The sequence below is a fragment of the Triticum aestivum genome, chromosome 1B (genome assembly GCF_018294505.1).
Source record: "Triticum aestivum cultivar Chinese Spring chromosome 1B, IWGSC CS RefSeq v2.1, whole genome shotgun sequence".
Lineage (NCBI taxonomy): Eukaryota > Viridiplantae > Streptophyta > Magnoliopsida > Poales > Poaceae > Triticum > Triticum aestivum.
Window position 1 is genome coordinate 469243556 of NC_057795.1, and position 5964 is coordinate 469249519.

Consider the following 5964-nt stretch of genomic DNA (forward strand, 5'->3'; position numbering starts at 1 on the left):
TGATCCGAACCTACGAACTATGAGGAAGCGATGATGAGCCCAGATTCCGCAACATGGCTTGAGGCCATGAAGTCAGAGATGGGACCCATGTATGAGAAAGTGTGGGCTTTGGTTTACTTGCCCGATGATCGGCAAGCCATCGAAAATAAATGGATCTTCAAGAAGAAGACTGACGTTGATGGTAATGTTACTGTCTACAAAGCTCGACTTGTTGCGAAAGGTTTTTGACAAGTTCAAGGGGTTGACTATGATGAGACTTTCTCACCCGTAGCGATGCTTAAGTATGTTCGAATCATGTTAGCAATTACCGCATTTTATGATTATGAAATTTGGCAAATGGATGTAAAAACAACATTCCTCAACGGATTTCTCAAAGAAGAGTTGTATATGATGTAACCAGAAGGTTTTGTCAATCCAAAAGGTGCTAACAAAGTGTGCAAGCTCTAGCGATCCATTTATGGACTGGTGCAAGCCTCTGGGAGTTGGAATAAATGTTTTTATAGTTCGATCAAAGCATATGGTTTTGTACATACTTTTGGAGAAGCCTGTATTTGCAAGAAAGTGAGTGGGTGCTCTGTAGCATTTCTGATATTATATGTAGAAGACATATTGTTGATTGGAAATGATATAGAATTTCTGGATAGCATAAAAGGATACTTGAATAAAAGTTTTGCAATGAAATACCTCGGTGAAGCTGCTTATATATTGGGTATCAAGATCTATAGAGATAGATCAGGACGCTTAATTGGACTTTCACAAAGCACATACCTTGATAAAGTTTTGAAAAAGTTCAAAATGGATCAAGCAAAGAAAGGGTTCTTGCCTGTATTACAAGGTGTGAAGTTGAGTCAGACTCAATGCCCGACCACTACAGAAGATAGAGAGAAAGTGAAAGATGTTCCCTATGCTTCAGCCATAGGCTCTATCATGCATGCAATGCTGTGTACCAGACCTGATGTGCGCCTAGCTATTAGCTTAGCAGGGAGGTACCAAAGTAATCCAGGAGTGGATCACTGGACATCGGTCAAGAATATCCTGAAATACCTAAAAAGGACTAAGGATATGTTTCTCGTTTATGGAGGTGACAAAGAGCTAGTCGTAAATGGTTACGTTGATGCAAGCTTTGACACTGATCTGAACGATTCTAAATCGCAAACCGGATACGTGTTTATATTGAACGGTGGAGCTATCAGTTGGTGCAGTTCTAAACAAAGCGTCATGGTGGGATCTACATGTGAAGTGGAGTACATAGCTGCTTCAGAAGCAGCAAATGAAGGAGTCTAGATGAAGGAGTTCATATCTGATCTAGGTGTCATACCTAGTGCATCGGGTCCAATGAAAATCTTTTGTGACAATATTGTGCAATTGCCTTGGCAAAGGAATCCAGATTTCACAAGAGAACCAAACACATCAAGAGAAGCTTCAATTCCATCCGGGACCAAGTCCAGGTGGGAGACATAGAGATTTGCAAGATACATACAGATCTGAATGTTGCAGACCTGTTGACTAAGCCTCTTCCACGAGCAAAACATGATCAGCACCAAGGCTCCATGGGTGTTAGAATCATTACTATGTAATCTAGATTATTGACTCTAGTGCAAATGGGAGACTGAAGGAAATATGCCCTAGAGGCAATAATAAAGTTATTATTTATTTCCTCATATCATGGTAAATGTTTATTATTCATGCCAGAATTGTATTACCCGGAAACATAATACATGTGTGAATACATAGACAAACATAGTGTCACTAGTATGCCTCTACTTGACTAGCTCGTTAATCAAAGATGGTTAAGGTTTCCTAACCATAGACATGAGTCGTCATTTGACAAACAGGATCACATAATTAGGAGAATGATGTGATTGACTTGACCCATTCCGTTAGCTTAGCACTTGATCGTTTTTAGTTTACTGCTATTGCTTTCTTCATAACTTATACATGTTCCTATGACTATGAGGCTATGCAACTCCCGATTACCGAAGGAACACTTTGTGTGCTACCAAACGTCACAACGTAACTGGGTGATTATAAAGGTGCTCTACAGGTGTTTCCAATGGTACTTGTTGAGTTGGCATAGATCAAGATTAGGATTTGTCACTCCAATTGTCGGAGAGGTATCTCTGGGCCCTCTCGGTAATGCACATCACTATAAGCCTTGCAAGCAATGTAACTAATGAGTTAGTTGCGGGATGATGCATTATAGAACGAGTAAAGAGACTTGCCGGTAACGAGATTCAACTAGAATGTTCGGACACCGGAATGGTTTCGGAAGGTTTTGGGCATATACCGGAGTACCGGGGGGTTACCGGAACCCCCCGGGGGGTTAATTGGGCCTCATGGGCCCTAGTGGAGAAGAGGAGGGGCGGCTAGGGCAGGCCGAGCGCCCCCTCCCCCTCTAGTCCGAATAGTACAAGGAGGGGGGCGGCGCCCCCCCCCCCTTTCCTCCCTCTCCTCTCTCCCTTCCTTCCCCCTTCCTACTCCAACTAGGAAAAGAGGGAGTCCTACTCCCGGTGGTAGTAGGACTCCTCCCTGGCGCACCTCCTCCTGGTCGGCCGCCCCCTTCCCCTTGATCCTTTATATACGGGGGCAGGGGACACCTCTAGACACAACAATTGATCATTGATCTCTTAGCTGTGTGTGGTGCCCCCCTCCACTATATTCCACCACGGTAATATCATAGCGGTGCTTAGGCGAAGCCCTGCATCGGTAGCATCATCAACACCGTCATCACGCCGTCGTGCTGATGGAACTCTCCCGCAAAGCTCTGCTGGATCAGAGTTCGTGGGACGTTATCGAGCTGAACGTGTGCTGAACTCGGAGGTGTCGTATGTTCGGTACTTGATCGGTCGGGCCGTGAAGACGTATGACTACATCAACCACGTTATGCTAACGCTTCTGCTTTCGGTGTACCAGGGTATGTGGACAGCACTCTCCCCTCGCGTTGCTATGCATCACCATGATCTTGCGTGTGCGTAGGGATTTTTTTTGAAATTACTATGTTCCCCAACACTTATAGCTCGAGTGCATCCGTTGCATGGCAATCCCTACTCAACACATTAATATCTATTGATGGGCATCTCCATAGCCCGTTGATATTCCTAGTTGATGTGAGACCATCTTCCTCTTTTGTCTTAGCCACAACCACCATATTCTATTCCACCTATAGTGTTATATACATGGCTCATGCTCATGTATTGCGTGAAAGTTGAAGAAGTTCGAGAATACTAAAGTATGAAACAATTGTTTGACTAAACTCGGGGTTGTGCATGATTTAATACCTTGTGTGATGAAGATGGAACATAGCCAGATTATATGATTTTGTAGGGATAACTTTCTTTGGCCATGTTATTTTGAGAAGACATGATTCACTACTGAAGGATGCTGCTAACGTGACACTACGATCAGAGACCCTTCGACGAAACTATGTGCGATGCAATAATTGCAAACGATGGTGTAAAAAACCCATCAAAAAAGGTGCAAAACGTTTGCGATGACGGATGCATCAAACACGATTCAGATTTTGCTTGCATGTGCGATGCAGGGCATATGGTTCAGTTCAATTAACGGTTTGCGATGAGGAGAAACAAAAGAAACGGGCTGCCAAATGAAGGCGTGTGCAATGTAGAGCATACGATTCACTCAGATGAACTGTTTATAATGAGGTGGAACAACAGAAACGGGCAGCGAGATGAAGATGTGTGCGATATACGACATACAGTTCACTTGGATGAACTGTTGGTGTTGAGCCAAGAGAACAGAAACGGTTTAACTTAACAAGATGTGTGTGATACACGACAAACAGGTCTGTAATCTGAAATGTGTCAGAAGACCGATAACAACCCAGACGATTCCTGTTAACAAGCCATGTGTGTTGTGAGCAAACGATTGCTGGTATACAATTGTCAGTGATTGATGAAATCATCACCGACGGGTTCCATTGTTTAGTCCGTGTGCGATGTGTTTTGCTCTATCTATAGATCATCAACATATATACTTAAAAAGACAGCATTGCATAACCAAATTAAGCATACAATTACACAAGTGACTACACACATAACATTTTCACACATCAAAGTAAGCAATTACATGCATACTAAACTAGGAGAAACGAGGATCTAATCATCTACTTCTTGTTGCAAGGACGCTTGCCATTGCTCTGCTTCCGGCTAGATCCCTGGCCGTTTTGGGGAAGGAGGCACTTCCTCATGTCAACGATCCGCCTGTACATGTCGTAGCTCATGTACGCCTCCTTAGCCGCGTACACGACGTGAGCTTTGTCGAGTTTCTCCATCCAGGCCAAGTGCCAGGCACGCTTGTCCTTGCTACAGGAATCCTTCATGTCTCTATAGTAGGGGTCAATGATGGCATCGGCGAGGTGAACCAATGAGTCCTTCTCATGCTCATTGCTGCCCTAGATCTTGTATTGGCCTTGGATGTCGACAAGATTCTGGTAGGTGATGCCCGAATTCTTGAGCACCGTAGCGAACATGTAGTGGGGGTTGTTGACAAACCTGGCAAAACGCTCACAAGGCCTTGTGGCCAGGCAGTAGTGGTAGATGAGGACATGGTTGCGCACGCACATCTGGGTGACAGCAACCTTGGGACGAGACCCGGCACAAGCACGGGTGTACTCGAGGTCGAACCCGACCACCTTGTACTTTTCCTTGGCAAGCAACAACTCCATGATGTGGATGGAGTGCTCCACCCAGACTGGTTTGTTGGTGTACACCACCGAGAGCTCCATGAACCTTCGGTGGGTGTCCACCAGGGCATGCATGGTGAACTACTGCTCGTCGTTGGTAGCCGCTCGGAGCACCATTGGAGCCGCGCAGGATAACCTCTAAGAATTTGTCATGGTTGATGTGCTTCTTGCAATGGTGGGGCACGATCAAAAGGTTGAAGAGACACAAGGGTTAAATGGCTGCTGTAACAAATGGGGGTCAGCCGGCCTGTAATCGTCAGGATATCGGTAGCTAGTACCATATAGGCTGGGGGCTGATAAGGGACTAATCGGTGAATCTTACTTCTATTGAATATATTTGCAACCCATTTATCGCTAGATTAACTAGGGCCATACATAATATATCTGAGGCTACATAGCAACATGCACTATACTCAATGTCTAAATATGCAATCCTATGCTACATAGCAACAAGGAAGTGTTACCTTAATGTTCTGATGATGTCTAGATATACGTAGAAGAGCAGCAGCACCAGCAGCAGCAGCAGCAACAACAGCAACAACAGCAGCAACAACAACAGCAACAACAACAACAACAACAACAACAACAACAACAACAACAACAACAACAACAACAACAACAACAACAACAACAACAACAACAACAACAACAACAACAACAACAACAACAACAACAACAACAACAACAACAACAACAACAACAACAACAACAACAACAACAACAACAACAACAACAACAACAACAACAACAACAACAACAACAACAACAACAACAACAACAACAACAACAACAACAACAACAACAACAACAACAACAACAACAACAACAACAACAACAACAACAACAACAACAACAACAACAACAACAACAACAACAACAACAACAACAACAACAACAACAACAACAACAACAACAACAACAACAACAACAACAACAACAACAACAACAACAACAACAACAACAACACAACCCTGTTTGGATACTCAACTTAGCTAGAGGTTAGATTTAGTTTCTAGCTCATGACTAACCCTAAACTAACTCCATCCAAAGGGGTGTTTGGATGACAGGGTTAGATACTTAGATTGACAATAAATGCACTAAGAGAACTAGCTCCAATTAGTACCTCTTGGGTTGGATAGTTTTTTTGGGTGGGTTATAGATGCAACTAGATCAAACTAGCCCTCATGTTTAGATATACTTTAGGGCTATTTCACCCTGAACTAGCTCAAACTAACTCTAACCCATGGATACATCAGCAGTTA